Source organism: Rhinopithecus bieti, unplaced genomic scaffold, assembly GCF_001698545.2.
Source record: "Rhinopithecus bieti isolate Rb0 unplaced genomic scaffold, ASM169854v2 scaffold_10614, whole genome shotgun sequence".
Taxonomy (NCBI): domain Eukaryota; kingdom Metazoa; phylum Chordata; class Mammalia; order Primates; family Cercopithecidae; genus Rhinopithecus; species Rhinopithecus bieti.
In genome coordinates, this window is record NW_016806893.1 from 2,600,805 (window position 1) to 2,618,187 (window position 17,383).

Here is a 17,383-nt window from a genome sequence, read left to right on the forward strand (position 1 = left end):
TGACTACTAGGAAGCTTACAGAGAAATTTATACATAAGTCAGAGTAAAACATTAGCTTAGATTTTGCTCTACTTATTTCTCCTTCCTTCAATATAGAATTTAATGTTCTATTTTCATTTTAATGGTCATGTTAAACATGTCTTTAATTCCAAATGTTCTGAAGTTAGAAAGTCCGTATGTCACACATAAATGCTTGTTATACTTCTTAATGATTATTCATTGTGTTCCCAGTTATACTGATGTGGAACATTTTTTTTTTCAAGCCAAACTGTATCCAGCTTTATTAAAGATACTTTCCATAAATAATCATGTTATTTCAGGCAGGACATGGGCAGACAATCATTAACAGTATACAACTTTCAAACTCCCTTCTTCAATGGACTACCAACAATCAGAAAGCCACTATAAAACCCAATGAAGTCTTCATCTGACGCTCTGAACAGGGAAAGTTTAGAGTGAGGGTCAACATTTCACATTTAGCATGTTTTTGACAACTTTTCACAAGCCAACCCTGACTTTCAGAAAGTGAAATGAAAATGGCAGAATTTAACTGAAGATCCTCAATCTAGAAATGGAACCGCTGTCCCTTTTGACAGATGCCATCTCAGCAGCATCACTGGAAAGTCCAGATTGCCTGACACACTGGTAAGCAATGACTGAGGGTCAGGTCCCAACAGATGTCTGGGCTTAAGGGAGTTAAGTCTATGCTGAAAAATAGAAAGGGAGAAGAGGACATAAAAACGAATTTGTTTTCCATACCACGAGGCTTTTGTGCCAAGAGGCCACGTGTGTCAAAGTCAGGGAATCCCTCCTCCTGGGAGCCAAGAGGAAGTCTCTCAAAACCGGAAGGGAAAGGTGTTTTCTCGACATCAATCCAGCTTCAGAGACATTCTGTTAGTGACATATGCCCCTTCCCCCAAAAACAACAATGAGGTGTTCTGTATGCTAACAACATAATTTAAAAAAAAAAAAAGTAAAACAAAATTCTGCATTTTTACAAAACTTGATAAAAAATAGTATTTCAGCCGGGCGCGGTGGCTCAAGCCTGTAATCCCAGCACTTTGGGAGGCCGAGACGGGCGGATCACGAGGTCAGGAGATCGAGACCATCCTGGCTAATACGGTGAAACCCCGTCTCTACTAAAAAATACAAAAAACTAGCCGGGCGACGAGGCGGGCGCCTGTAGTCCCAGCTACTCGGGAGGCTGAGACAGGAGAATGGCGTGAACCCGGGAGGCGGAGCTTGCAGTGAGCTGAGAGCTGGCCACTGCACTCCAGCCTGGGCGGCAGAGCAAGACTCCGTCTCAAAAAAATAAAAAATAAAATAAAAATAAAAAAGAAAAAAGAAAAAAGAAAAAAAAATAGTATTTCAAACTGTACAGTCACCATAAGTACACAGTTATCAAAAATCCACACACTTCACTTGGCCTCTCCAAAACCTTCTGCTTTCTGTGCCTGGTCTGTTTTGGCTTCTCCATTTTCTGCAGGGTTATTCCTCTCCTTGTCAGCATCAGCTTTTCCCTTTTTCCCTTTGGGTACCTTCTCTCCCTTCTTTGCAGCGGCCTTTTTAGGCTTGGGCTCTGGTTTTGGAGAAGCAGGTTTAGCAGACAGCCTCGCAGATCTTCTCTGTGGTTCGTCCTTCCCTTTGGCTTTATCTCCTTTAGCATCCCCTTCAGCCTTTCTCTTGGGCATGCTGGCGGTGACAGTGGTGGGACACAGGCGCTGGACGCAGGATACAGAGCTGAGCAGGCTTGGTCGGTCCAGGGGTCGTTCTAGCCTCTTCTTCTTCCAATGTGGGACTTTTTTTTACACTTGAAAAAAGACTCAGCAATAAGGCTCTTCCTATAAGCAAACACTCTAGTCAAAATTTTCTTTGAAAAGAAGTCTAAATCGAAATGAAATAGGCATGTCAGTCAAACATTTGTACCCACACCTGTGATTAATTGAAGTTTTGTTTCTTCATTAACCATCCATTTTTAATTTTTTAAAAGCACACTAACTTAAAAAGCTGTTTCTAGGCCGGGTGCAGTGGCTCACGCCTATAATTCCAGCACTTTTGGAGGCTAAGCCAGGCGGATCATCTGAGGTCAGGAGTTCGAGACCAGTCGGGCCAACATGGTGAAACCCTGTCTCCACTAAAAATACAAAAATTAGCTGACCATGATGGTGGCTGCCTGTGAACCCAGCTACTCAGGAGGCTGAGTCAGGAGAATCGCTTGAACCTGGGAGGCGGAGTTTGCAGTGAACCCAGATTGCGCCACTGCACTCCACCCTGGGCGACAGAGTGAGACTCTGTCTCAAAAAAAAAAAAAAAAAAAAAAAAAAAAAGCTGTTTATAGTGTCCAAACAATATAAGCCTACTACTTTATGGTAGAAACCTAACCTGATGATCATGAAAACTTTAAAAGAACCTTGTTACTTTTAAAAATCAGATACAAAAGGTCACCTATAAGAGCCTTCTTAACGAAAACATCAATAGTCTCAAACTGATGACTCTTTCACTGTAACACACTCATTCCCTGGAACATCCTCACCCTTGACATTGGGTGGGCATATGGTATATATTCCATAAATGCTTACTGAATTGAGAAAGGAAATTTATATACTTGTATTGAGAAGTGTTTTCAGAAAATGCAACCCTAAAAAACTAAAAAACCCATCCTTTAAGTGATTTACATTGCATTTCTGATTACACTTTTTTTGTTTTTGTTTTTGTTTTGTTTTGTTTTGAGATGCAGTTTCACTCTTGTTGCCCAGGCTGGAGTGTAATGGCACAATCTCGGCTCACCACAACCTCCAACTCCCAGGTTCAAGCGATCCTTCTGCCTCGGCCTCCCAAGTAGCTGGGATTACAGGTGTACACCATGATGCCCAGCTAATTTTGTATTTTTAGTAGAGACAGGGTTTCTCCATGTTGGTCAGGCTGTTCTGGAACTCCTGACCTCATATGATCCACCCACTTCGGCCTCCCAAAGTGCTGGGATTACAGGCGTGAGCCACCATGCCCGGCCTCTTCCACTTTTCTTATTTCAGCACGGCCGTTGAATTTCCCTCCTCCCATCTGAGAGCATGTGTCCCTGTTTCTTTAGTTGCTTCATAGGGCCTTTACCATTCCTTCTCCTACTTGTAATAGAGCTAACAATTGAGGTAGTTTGGCCAGGCGCAGTGGCTCCTGCCTGTAATCCCAACACTTTGGGAGGCCAAGGAGGGCAGATCACTTGAGGTCAGGAGTTCGAGACCAGCCTGGCCAACATGGTGAAACCCCGTCTCCACTAAAAATACAAAAATTGGCAGATGTGATGATGCGTGCCTGTAGTCCCAGCTACTGAGAAGGCTGACACAGGAGAATTGCTTGAACCTGAGAGGCAGAGGATGTAGTGAGCCGAGATTGTGCCGAGCACTCCAGCCTGGGTGACAGAGCAAGACTTTGAGACTTCAGCAAAAAAAAAAAAAAAAAAAAAAAAAAAAAAAACCCAAAAAACATTGAGCTAGTTAGAGATACAAACATCCAGAATCAGGATGTATCAGTCGCACCGTCTCCTCTTCACCATCTCATATAGTACTCCCCTGAGAAGATACTTGCTTATATATATTGTTTTTAAACTCTGATTTTGGCTTCACTGGCTTACTAACTTCATCTTCTGTGGATGATTTTCTTAAGATACTATGTATTTTTTAAAAAGTGTTTGTTGGCCAGGCCAGTGGCTCACACCTGTAATCCCAGCATTTTGGGAGGCCGAGGCGGGCGGATCACGTGAGGTCAGGAGTTCGAGACCAGCCTGACCAACATGGAGAAACCCCATCTCTACTAAAAATACAAAATAAGCCGGGCATCATGGCGCATGCCTGTAATCCCAGCTACTCAGGAGGCTGAGGCAGGAGGATCGCTTGAACCCGGGAGGTGGAGGTTGTGGTGAGCGGAGATCACGCCATTGCACTTCAGCCTGGGCAAGAAGAGCAAAACTCCGTCTCAAAAAAAAAAAGTTTGTTGATTAACAGTTTGTTAAAATCATAAATGTAATGTAAGTCACTTAAAGGATGGATTTTTTTAGGGATGCATTTTCTGAAAACACTTCTCAATACATGTATATAAATTTCCTTTCTCAATTCAGTAAGCATTTAGAGACCATCCTGGCCAACATGGTGAAACCCTGTCTCTATTAAAAATACAAAAACAAATTAGCTCAGCATGCTGGCATGTGCCTATAGTCCCAGCTACTCGGGAGGCTGAGATGGGAGAATCGCTTGAACTGGGGAGGTGGAGTTTACAGTGAGCCGAGCTCTCACCACTGCACTCCAACCTGGTAACAGAGTGAGACTCCATCTCAAAAAAAAAAAAAAAAAAAAACTGGAAGATCGGCTGGGCACGGTGGCTCACACCTGTAATCCCAGCATTTTGGGAGGCTGAGGCAGATGGATTACCTGAGGTCAGAAGTTCAAGACCAGCCTAGCCAACATGGTAAAACCCCATCTCTACTAAAAGTAGAGAAATTAGCTGGGCGTGGTGGTGGGCACCTGTAGTCTTGGCTACTCAGGAGGCTGAGGCAGGAGAATTGCTTGAACCCGGGAGGCAGAGGTTGCAGTGAGCCAGGATTATGCCAGTGCACTCCAGCCTGGGCAACATAGTGAGACTCTGTCTCATAAAAAAGAAAAAAAAGTCAGAGACAAATATGTACCCTTTATAAACAGGCAAAAACTAAACAATATGTGATTAAATTATTGAGAACAGCAGGGGAATTATTATTACAAAATACAGATAGTGGTAAGTACAGATAGTAATACAAACATGATTCACTGCAGCCTCAACCTCCTGGGCTCAAGTAATCCTCCCACCTCAGCCTTCCACGTAGCTGGGACTACAGGCGCATGCCACCACATCTGGCCAATTTTTTAATTTTTGGTAGAGACAGGTGTCAACATATTGCCAAGGCCGGTGTTGAACTCTTGGACTCAAGCGATCCTCCCACCTCCACCTTTCAAAGTGCTGGGATTACAGACACGAGCCACTGTGCCCGGCCTCATGCTGCACTTTCTAAATATGCTGGTGATAATAATAATGTTAGTAATGAGGATGATGATAAAAATGACTAGCGTGTGTTCCATGTTCACAATATACCACTCACAGGTCTACATGCTCTAGACTCACAGCAAGCCCTGTGCTGTTACCTAGTGTGCCTTACATTACCTAACTAGTAACTGGTGGAGTGGAGATTCTGACAAAGGAAGTCTCACTCCAGAGCACATGTTCTTAATCGCAGCACTCTGTTCTTCTGGACACTCTTGTATTAATTTTCTGAGCCTGCAATAACAAACTACCACTGACTTAGTGGCTTTAAAACAACAGAAATTTATTCTGTCACAGTTACAGAGGCTAAAAATACAAAATCCAGCAGGGCCATGCTCTCTCCAGGGGCTGTAAGGGAAAATTCTTCCTCGCCTCTTCCAGCTGCTGGTAGGTTCTTTGGCATTTCTTTATTTTTTTTCCTTTGAGACGGAGTCTTGCACTGTTGCCCAGGCTGGAGTGCAATGGTGCAATCTCTGTTCACTGCAGCCTCCACTTCTCGGGTTCAAGTGATTTTCCTGCCTCAGCCTCCCAAGTAGCTGGGATTACAGGCGCCCGCCACCACGCCTGGTTAATTTTTTGTTGTTGTATTTTTAGTAGAGATGGGGTTTCACCATGTTGGCCAGGCTGGTCTCGAACTCCTGGCCTCAGGAGATCCGCCGGCCTCAGCCTCCCAAAGTGCAGGGATTACAGGCATGAGCCACTGCGCCTGGCCTGCCCTGGCGTTTCTGCTTAGACTGTGGCTGCATCATTTCAACCTCTGCCTCTGTCTCCACATGGCCTTCTCCTGTGTGTGTCTAACCTCCGTGTGTCTCACCCTTGTCACTGGACTTGGGACTCATCTGAATAATCTAAGACAAGTTTCTCTTCTCAAAAAACCTTAACTTGCTGGATGCGGTAGCTCATGCCTGTAATCCTAGCACTTTGGGAGGCCGAGGCAAAAGGATCGCTTGAGCTCAGGAGTTCGAGACCAGCCTGGGCAACACATGGAAACCCTGTCTCTACAAAAAAATACAACAGTTAGCCAGGCACAGTGGCTCACGTCTATGGTCCCAGCTACTTGGGGGACTGGGACAAGAGGATCGCTTGAGCCTAGAGGGTGGAGATTACAATGAGTGAAGATTGTGCCACTGCACTCCAGCCTGGGTGACAAAGTGAGTCCCTGTCTCAAAAAAAAAAAAAAAAAAAAAAATCCTTAACGTAAACACCTTTTTTTGTCATAAGAGGTACTATCCACTCTTTTACTATATAAGTATATTTACATGTTCTGGGCATTCGGATGTGGACATATCTTTTGGAAACCACCATTCAACACATAAAACTATAAAAAATCAATTGACTTTTGGATATTCCATATAAACCCAGCAAACTGGCTGTATTTTCCTATCAGCACCAATAAATGTCTGTTGATTCTTTTGAGTTTTCATTCTAGTCAATCGCGTCATCTGTGAATTAGCTAAAACTGCTTTTTTTGTGTGTGGAGATTCTGTATTTTATTGTGCATGCTACCCTGTTATCATCATTGTCATCACAAACAACAAATGTTTAGTGAGTGTTTACTTGGTAAAAATCACTGTACTCGATAATACGGGGATCAAAAGGATGAAAAGGACATAGTCTTTGCCCTCTCAAAAGCATAATAATTGAGATATGGTTCATATACATGAAAAAAATCACTATTAAGCAAAAGGGAACAAGGTTGCAATTACCTTTGCAGTGTGAGTCTTCACTTAAAAGAACTGCTTTTCAGCCAGGCGTGGTGGCTCATGCCTGTACTCCCAGCACTTTGAGAGGCCGAGGCCGCCGGATCACCTGAGGTCAGGCGTTCGAGACCAGTCTGGCCAAAATGGAGAAACCCCATCTCCACTAAAAATACAAAGTTAGGCAAGCATGGTGGCACATGCCTGTAATCCCAGCTACTTGGGAGGCTGAGGCAGTAGAATCACTTGAACCCGGGAGGCAGAGGTTGCAGTGAGCCGAGATTGGGCCATTGCACTCCAGCCTAGGTAACAAGAGCAAAAGTCTGTCTCAGAAAAAAAAAGAATTGCTTTTCTTCTGCCTCAATACATGAGCATGCTGCATTACTCCACATGGGCTATTTCATCAGGACTCCCTACTTTCCCTCTCCTCTTTTTTTTCTCTCCCTTGTTTTGGACATGTCCAGTCTGTGGTCTGAACCACTCATATTATTAGAAGTCAATAGAAAAAGAAAAGAAAAGTAGGAGAAGCTTGCAGCAGAACAGCAGAGTGACCAATAGCTATCATTATTCTCTCTACCTGGCAGGGCTTCTTGCCTCTTACATAAAACAGAGATTACTGAGGTTGCAAAAGACCCTGAAATCTTGCTAGGTGTAGTGGTTCATACCTATAATCTCAGCACTTTGGGAGACTGAGGCAGGGAGCATTTGAGTGCAAGAGTTCAAAACCAGCCTGGGCAACATAGTGAGATCCCATCTCTATCAAAAAAATTTAAAAATGAGATGGATGTGGTGGTGTGTACCTATAGTCCCAGCTACTCAGGAGGCTGCATTGGGAGGATTGCTTGAGCCCAAGAGGTCGAGGCTGTAGTGAGCTGTGATGGTCTAACTGTACTTTAGCCTAGGTGACAAAGTAAGACACCGTCTCAAAAAAAAGAAGACTAAAAAACAAAAAAAAATCTGAAATCTTTCCCAGAAGCTGATTTCCAGGCTGAGAATTCTGCAGGAACATAAGACAAATAAATAACATTGATTTCTAACCCATGAAAAGAGCAAAAGATTAAGAAAATTAATAAAAGAAAATGTGACCATAAAATTTGGATTAAGGAGATATTTTTAGCCTTTCAGTTGTTCTCAGACAATTCTGGAGTAGCTTTAATTTAGCTAATCCTTGGATGGATTACTACATAAAACATTTAAGTGGTTTACAGAATAGGGTGTCCAATACAATCTATTTTGACAAAAGAAATAGATAGGCACAAAAAGGAATGTCAGCTGTCAGCTGCTATCCCAAGTGCTATGAGTTTAGTTTTTACTTTCTTCTTCCATAGTAACTACATTTTCTATATTGAATATGTATTACTTTAATAATTTTTAAAATATAACGTTTAGTCGAATTTAAAAATACGTTAACATATGGCCATTGTGCTCATGTCATGCACTCTATAGAAATTATATTAGGCCAGGTGCGGTGGCTCACGCCTATAATACCAGTACTTTGGGAGGCCAAAGTGGGCAGATCACCTGAGGTCAGAAGTTCGAGACCACCCTGGCCAACATGGTGAAACCCTGTCTCTACTAAAAATACAAAAGTTAGTCGGGTGTGGTGGCATAAGCTTATAATCCCAGCTACTCAGGAGGCTGAGGCAGGGGAATTGCTTGAACTCAGAAGGCAAAGGTTACAGTGAGCCAAGATCGTGCCATTGCACTCCAGCCTAGGCAACAAGAGCGAGACTCCATCTCAAAAAAAAAAGAAAGCATATTTACCACACAATGTCACACCTGTGAACCAGCAGGAGAGAGACCCAGAACTGGGGAGGATAAGGTCAATCTCTGAAATAGAAAATAGTAGAATTCCTTGAAAATAACATCCATACAGAAAGATCATTGGCCAGTTATTTTGGTGGGACCAAATTAGCTCCCAAGTTGTTTCTTGAATTATAGGATGTTATATCTCAGGAAGACATGGACTGAAAAAGAGCTCAGACAAGGATTAGAAGAGGGGACCCCTTGACCACTCCCGTGCTTTCCTAAGCTTGCATTATTAGTTCTATTTCAACCACAGTTTCTTCCCAGTCACTTATCCATGGATCAGGTGGATGTTTTCGTTAAATTAGAAAACATAACCCATAAATCCACTAAAGTGGGCTCACATTAGCTACAAGTGGTCAAAATGCACTGAGGGGCTACAGGAGGGTGCCACCCACCCCCCTCTGAGTTGAGGCCTCTCCAACAGCACACCTGACACAGGCACCATGGCCCTCAGTTGTACTAGAAGGATCATATTATCTAGTACAATTCACAGGGGTGAGTGCCAGGAGTCAAAACAAACATTGAATATTAGCAAAGCAGAATTTACATTTTTAGATAAAATAAATATAAATAGATATTTTAGTATCTTCTTACTGTGCTCCAAAGAAGTATCAGGGGCCCCATGCTCACACCCCACTTTGGAGAACGCCGGTGAAGAGTAGGAACGGAGGCAAACATTTCAAAAGCTTCAGATAAACGTTTACATAATCCCATCAGCTACTCCATGGGGTAGATCAGGACAGTCTCACTGAAAATGAAGGTTCATAGAAGGAAAGAAAATTGCCACATTCCCATAATTAACCAGGGCACAGTTGAAATCCCAAATGTCCCTGCCTAACCCTGCATCCTGGGTCCCATCTCACAGGAGGTCCCTGCCAGGTGCGTTGGCCCAGGCAGACTTTGCCTGTGAGGAAGCCCTGAACTGGGTAAACTGCAGGGTAGAGGGCAGGAGCAGACGGAAAGCAATAGGAAGGAGCAGTTGCTGGCTTGGGGAAATGAAGAGTTCGTGGAGATGAAGGGGAAGTCCGTGTTTCAGTTATCAGCGAGCCTGCAGGAGGAAGTGCCCAGCACACAGCGAGAAACCAGTAGTCAGGTCAGGTATGTAGATATAGAAGTGGGAGTCATCTGGGGGGAGGTTAAAACCAAAGACATGTAAGAGAAACCTGGGCCGGGCACGGTGGCTCATGCCTGTAATCCCAGCATTTTGGGAGGCCGAGGCGGGCGGATTATCTGAGCTCAGGAGTTCGTGACCAGCCTGGGCAACACAGTGAAACTCTGTCTCTACCAAAATACAAAAAATTAGCTGGGCATGACAGCATGCACCTGTAGTCCCAGCTGCTTGGGAGGCTGAGGCAGGAGAATTGCTTGAACCAGGGAGACGGAGGTTGCAGTTGCAGTGAGCCGAGATCGCACCACTGCACCCCAGCTTGGGTGACACAGCAAGACTCCGTCTCAAAAAAAAAAAAAAAAATACTAAAATTAGCCGGGCATGGTGGCACACGCCTGTAATCCCAGCTACTTGAGAAGCTGAGGCAGGAGAATTGCTGGAATCCGGGAGGCGGAGGTTGCAGCGAGCCGAGATCATGACACTGCACTCTAGTCTGGGCAACAAAGCAAGACTGTCTCAAAAAAAAAAAAAGAAGAAACATGAAGAGAGAAGGGAGATGGAGGGAGCCAACAAAGACACATTTATGTGTAACATGGAGTCACTCACAGTTGCAGTAAATCCCCAAAACTAAAACTGGGCTCCAAAACTAAAATAATAGGTCATGCATGAGCACACACATAACATAACTCCAACAGAATTAGCCACAACAAATGCATAAATGTAATTATTCATTCAGCCTCCCCACACAAATCTTATCATTGCTGAATTTTTATCACATGCCTAAAAAAATGAAATACTCAGTAGTGAAAGGTGATCAGTAGCAAAATGATTACCTATAACAGCACTAAATTAAACAAAATTCTAAAAAACAATAGCAGCAACTGAAACCTTGAATGATCAGTCATTTTAGGAACACATGCCTTTGCAGATTGAAATTTTTCACAACAGAAGGAGAGCCTGTTTTTTTTTTCTGAACTAAACAGCAAAACCCATGGATTTTCTGCTTCTCCAGTGAGAGGGTGCTGACCTGGCAGCTGATCCAACAGGTCTGAACTGAGGGAGCCATTTACCCACTGCAGAAGGATGTGTTGGCTTTCTTAGGTCATATGACCACTCCTAACCAGAGACACCAGACAAATTCAGAGTTTTAGAAGACACGGAGTTTTGGCTTTAAATTTGCAGAGACTTTAAGGAGATTCTGGAGGCCCATCCTAGAGGACTCGGGATGTTCTGAATTTTTTGGAACTTACCTTTGTTTATTATCCCAACTCTCAACTGGGGTCACAGCAAATATGAATTGAAGGCACCCAACTCTTTTCCTATTGTGATGCCTGAAATGCCACTATTTTAGAGTTTCCTTTTGGCTCTGGAGACTTGCTTGTTGAAACGTTACACTTTAATTACATATTACTGTTCATCTGAACTTAGTGAGAGGAAGATCTGGTGGAAAGAATTCCTACGGGACTTCAACATTAGGCAGCCACCCAAAAGTGGTAAACGAAAGAGAGATGGCAAGATGAATCCCGAAGGGAAAGCTAAGAGAGCCTCATAGCAAACTTCCCTACTTACAGTTTTCCTTGAGTCTGGATAATCACTCTAGCTAATGGATTCACCTCTAGCTTATACCTGTTCCAAACTATCACTTCTTAGTAGATTAGATAGACTTCTTGGTAAAGACTCAAATGGGGAGAGGTGCTGACAGGGCTGGAGAAGGCAGTAGTTCTTGCAGCAGAGCTGAAAATAATGCAGTCTCACTAAGCCAGGGGAGACCTCAGACAGCCAACAACACTTGTATCTGTGTTGGCTTCTGTGGCTTCCTTTTAAATGAAATGAATGGATTAGTCCTTCTCCCTTCTGTCTCTCTTCCTGATTCTGAGCATCTAATGAAGAAATGAACATGGCTAGGAACTGACTGGCTTTGTGCTAAATCCTGAGGTCCCTAAGGGATCTTTGAGGCACAGAACCCACCTCCACCAATGGTGGCTTTTGAGAGGTTTGATTCAGTTACCAGGTATTTAGGAGAATCTCACTAAAACCAGGAATTCTGTGTCATATTATACACTGTTGTAAGTGCTCTGTAATTTGCTGGAAATTGTGTCAGCACTGAAAGTTAATTGCCAGATGTTTGGATAGTAAATACAGATACTGCTGAATAACACAAATATGTGCTTTCCCAAATAAGTTTGATTTGCTGAAATGCATGCGCCAGTCTCTAAATAACCTAGAAAACTAGATGATGTATGGTAAAATTTAACAACCAATGAAAGGAGACATAATAAGTAAGTACTCTTGAAGAATCATAATCAAAATTCCTTTTGTTATCTAGTCAAACAAGAAGAAATCCTAGATTCTGGTTGCTACTTTCAAAGGTTTATTATGAACTCACAGGAGGCCACTTGCTACTGTGGAAAGGACATCAGCTTGGTGTTTAATCAGATACCAAATGCCTGCTCTGTGACATACTGACTGTGTGACTTTGGGCAAGTTATTTAACTTTTCTGAACATCAGTTTTCATCTATAGAATGGGTTGTTGAGAAGACTGATAGAAAATGTAGTTGAGGTACCTAACAGTGACCTCACCTAGTGGGTACTTGCTACAGACTGAATGTTGGTGTCCACCTCCCAAATTCATATCTTGAAGCTCTAATCTCCAATGTAGTGGTATTTGGAAATAAGGCCTTTGGAAGATAATTAAATTATGAAGGTGGAGCCCACATGAATGGAATTAGTGACCTTATAAGAAGAGATCCGAGATTTATGTTCTCTCTCTGCCAGGTGAGGACACAGCAAAAAGGCAGCTGTCCGCACAATAAGCCAAGAACTGAATCTGTCCACACCTTAATCCTGAACTTCCCAGCCTCTAGAACTGTAAGAAATAAATTTCTGTTGTTTAACACCCAGTCTATGATATGTTTGTGATAGCAGTCTGAACTAAGACAGTACTGTATAATAATAGTGCAATAGGACAATATTTTTTGAAGTCTTAACTGATTTTTTTTTTCCAAGTATTCTCTTACCATTTGACTTTTGGTCCCAATCAGTCAAGCAGATCATTATGTAAGGAGTATGAGGGCAGAAGGCAGAGAAAAGAGGTATAACTCCTCAGCTTTTGAATTTCAAAGGTCGAGGCTTTGAAGAAAGGGAATGAACAGATAAGAGATTTGGGTGGTTATAGGATAAATAAGGAAGAGTTACCCTTCACCTCAGACCAAAAAGATTCCCTGAGGTAGGGGGAGGAGCCTACCATTGAATGCTGGAGTTGTGCGGGACTGAGAAAAGAAAAGGGAGTGCAGAAAGTCTGTGTAAGGAGCAGTGAGGTCCCCTGGACACTCTCACTGCCTCCCATGCCAGACTAGGCAACCTCTACTCCCAAACTCTGGCAAAAGTGAAAGGTCTATTAATCTCTGCAGGGTTGGGACATGAAAGGTTTAAACATGGCAGGTACAGGTACACAAAGGTAGGGGTAACAGACTATAAGGAAATGAGGATTTAATGAAAGTTGGAGTTCCTCAAGGATCTAGAACTAGAAATACCATTTGACCCAGCCATCCCATTACTGGGGATATACCCAAAGGATTATAAATCATGCTGCTATGAAGACACATGCACACATATGTTTATTGTGGCACTATTCACAATAGCAAAGACTTGGAACCAACCCAAATGTCCATCAGTGACAGACTGGATTAAGAAAATGTGGCACATATACACCATGGAATACTATGCAGCCATAAAAAAGGATGAGTTTGCGTCCTTTGTAGGGACATGGATGTGGCTGGAAACCACCATTCTCAGCAAACTATCACAAGAACAGAAAACCAAACACCACATGTTCTCACTCATAGGTGGGAATTGAACAATGAGATCACTTGGACACAGGAAGGGGAACATCACACACCAGGGCCTGTTGTGGGGTGGGGGAAGAGGGGAGGGATAGCATTAGGAGATATACCTAATGTAAACGACGAGTTAATGGGTGCAGCACACCAACATGGCTCATGTGTACATATGTAACAATCCTGCACGTGGTGCACATGTACCCTAGAACTTAAAGTATAATTTAAAAAAAGAAAAAGAAAAAGAAAGTCGGAGTTTCGAATGAGTCTTCTAACCCTCTTTCCCCTCTGGCAATCGAAACATTGACAGCCAGACATATACTCCCAGGGAGAAAATGAGAGGGTACCTTTCTGTGGAAACTGACCAAGTCAAGAAAAACACCTACAGATACTGACATTTGGGATTTCTCAAAAAAAAAAAAAAGTTTGTTTGCTGGCTTCTCTCTCTACAGTGAATTCCACCAGTCAATGAGTTCTTTCTTCCCCTCTCTGACAAACACCTAGAACTTCTGATCAGCTTTTTGAGTACTTGTGTCTTGGCTGTCCAAGAATTATCAGACATTTGAAGAGGACCACTAACAGGAAGAAAAAGAGCAAAACAAAGAAATAGAATTAAAGGATCTTAGAGAAAACAGATAACACAGTATGTATTTATTAATTTTTAAAAAACATTGGCTAGCTGTGGTGGCTCACACATAATTCTAGCACTTTGGGAGGCCAAGGTGAAAGGATTGCTTGAGCTCAGGAGTTCAAGACTGGCCTGGGCAACATAGTGAGACTCCATCTCTACAAAAATTTAAAAAAAAAAAAAAAAATTCCACCAGTCATGATGACGCATACCTGTAGTCCCAGCTACTTGGGAGGCTGAGGTGGGAGGATTGCTTGAGCCCAGGGGGTTGAGGCTACAGTGAGCTGTGATTATGCCACTGTACTCCAACCTAAGTAACAAGGCAAGATGCTGTCTCAAAATATATAAAATTTCAGATTAGGGGCATGAGGCTGACACATGGTAGATGCTGTGCTGTTCGAGTTTCTACACATGGAGATGGTAGCAGAGCTGTGGGATCACAAACCCAGAGCTATGGGACAGAAGATAAGCCTGTTGATCCTGGAGAGCATGGATTTCTGTGTGAGCCAGGTTCTAGGCAAGAGACTGCCCCTGGAGATGCTCATCTCAGGGAGGAGCTGGGTGTCCTCAAATTCATATGCAAAAATCTGTGGGCGGCTGTGTTCCAACAGATGGACAGCCTGTGTACCAATCACCAAGGGACCTACTTTTTTCAGGACAACAGCTTCCACTCCTCATCCCAATGATCTTGGGCCTGCAGTATCTGGAGGAAGCTCCCAAGTTCCTGGATTCACTTGTGGCCTCCTGCATGGCACCCTCAGTACCCTGGGCATACAGAGTTTGGTCACTCTCTCCATGGCAACCCTGACCACCTGTAAGTTCCCACTGATAATCTGGAAATCCTGAGGGCCCCAGTTCTCCACCCCCATTGAGCCTCACAGCTGCTTCTGGCCCTCGACCCCTCTGGAGACAGAAGATCCCTTTGCCCAGGGACCCTGGGCCTGCTGCTTTTGGGGGTGGTCTTGGGGCTGATACTGGGGATCCCAGCCTCTAGGGGTCACATGTATTCAGGAAGTGAGTATCAAAGAGAGGTGGGAGCACCATGGCAACCAAAGAGATACCAACTAGAGTTGGGACTGGAGTGGAGGATTCTCACATTGGGCACAATACTCTGCATGGCAGATGCTCACTAAAGGTTCTACATATGGGAAAAATTTCAAAACATTATTATACATATCCTCAGAGAAACAAGAAATATAATTCATCCATAAAACAAGAACACAATGCTATGGAAAAAGAACACTCTGAAAACAAGAAATAGCTCCAGGAAATTTAAAATATGATTGCCAAATTGAAAAGACATTAATTAACAAATTAGAAAATAGGCATGGCGAGGTGCCTCACGCCTGTAATCCCAGCATTGTGGGAGGCCATGGCGGGTGGATCAGCTGATATCAGGAGTTCGAGACCACCCTGGCCAACATGGTGAAACCCCATCTCTACTAAAACTACAAAAATTAGCCGGGCATGGTGGTGGGCACCTGTAATCCCAGCTACTCGGGCGGCTAAGGCAGAAGAATCACTTGAACCGAGGAGGCAGAGGTTGCAATGAGCCAGGATGGCACCACTGCACTCCATCCTGGGTGACAGAGTGAGATTCCATCGAGAGGGAGGGAGAGAGAGAGAGAGAGAGAGAGAGAGAGAGAGAGAGAGAGAAAAGAGTTTAACCCATTTTCCAGGAATAATGAGAAATATGAGAAAAGATAAGAAAATTAGAGGGTTAGAGAGTTAATCAAAGAGGTCTACAATCCAACTAATAGAAATCCAGAAAAGGGAAGAAACTAAAGGGAAGAATTTATTAAAGGAATAGCAATGTTTATCAGAATTAAAATAGTTCACAGATTAGCCAGGTGCAGTGGTGCACATCTGTAGTCCCAGCTACTTGGTAGGTTGAGGCAGGGATTGCTGGAACCTGGGAGTTTGAGATTACAGCGAGCAATGATTATACCACTGCACTCCAGTCTGGGCAACAGAACCCTGTCTCTAAATAAAAATAGCCGGGTGCGGTGGCTCACACCTGTAATCCCAGCACTTTGAGAAGCCAAGGCAGGTGGATCACAAGGTCAAGAGATCGAGACCAGCCTGTAGTCCCAGCTACTCAGGAGGCTGACGCAGGAGAATCACTTGAACCCGGGAGGCAGAGGTTGCAGTGACCCGAGATTGCGCCACTGCACTCCAGCCTGGCGACAGAGCGAGACTACGTCACAAAAAAAGAAAAAGAAAGAAAGAAAGAAAAGAATAAAATAAAATAGTTTACAATTGATGCACTCATGGCAAGGTATAAAAACCTTTCGATTGATCTTTCCCTGCCGCCGTCAAGTCGCGCGGAGGCGGAGGCTTGGGTGCCTTCAAGATTCAGCTTCACCGGTAACCCAACGCCATGGCCGAGGAAGGCATTGCTGCTGGAGGGGTAATGGACGTTAATACTGCTTTACAAGAGGTGCTGAAGACCGCCCTCATTCAGGAAGGCCTAGCTGGTGGAATTCGCAAAGCTGCCAAAGCCTTAGACAAGGGCCAAGCCCATCTTTGTGTGCTTGCGTCCAACTGTAATGAGCCTATGTATGTCAAGTTGGTGGAGGCCCTTTGTGCTGAACACCAAATCAACCTAATTAAGGTTCATGACAACAAGAAGCTAGAGGAATGGGAAGGGCTCTGTAAAACTGACAGAGGGGAAACCCCATACAGTTTGTTGGTTGCAGTTGTGTAGTAGTTAAGGACTATGGCAAGGAGTCTCAGGCCAAGGATGTCATCAAAGAGTACTTCAAATGCAAGAAATGAAGAAATAAATCTTTGGCTCACACATCCCAAAAAAAAAAAAAAAAAACTTTCGATCATTAAGGTTAACTAGAAGCAGTTAACTGTCAAACAAAAATGTGGGAATAAATTATTTGTGGCCACATCAAAATAAAGGGCTACTTTCCCTAAAATATAAAGAGCTCCTATAAACAATAAGAGAAAGATTAACAACCTAATAGAAAAATTGGCAAAACTTTACATAAAAGGAATTTTAAATGGTTCTTAAAATATGAAAAGGTGACCAGCTGTACTCATAATGAGAGAAATACAAATTAAATCTCACAGACCCCTTTTTCACTTGTAAGATTAACAAATATAAAAATATATAATGTCTGGGCCGGGCGTGGTGGCTCACGCCTGTAATCCCAGCACTCTGGGAGGCTGAGGCGGGTGGATCACGAGGTCAGGAGATGGAGACCATCCTGGCTAACATGGTAAAATCCT

At 43.4% G+C, this 17,383-nt stretch overlaps 3 pseudogenes; 2 read left to right on the forward strand and 1 right to left on the reverse strand.

The window, feature by feature from the left end:
• Window positions 1–1,418: 1,418 nt before the first annotated feature.
• LOC108533706 (non-histone chromosomal protein HMG-17 pseudogene) lies at window positions 1,419–1,691 on the reverse strand (annotated as a pseudogene).
• A 12,830-nt stretch (window positions 1,692–14,521) lies between these two features.
• Window positions 14,522–14,989, forward strand: LOC108533697 (trafficking protein particle complex subunit 6A pseudogene; annotated as a pseudogene).
• Window positions 14,990–16,523: 1,534 nt separating this feature from the next.
• LOC108533698 (40S ribosomal protein S12 pseudogene) lies at window positions 16,524–16,921 on the forward strand (annotated as a pseudogene).
• Window positions 16,922–17,383: the final 462 nt, after the last annotated feature.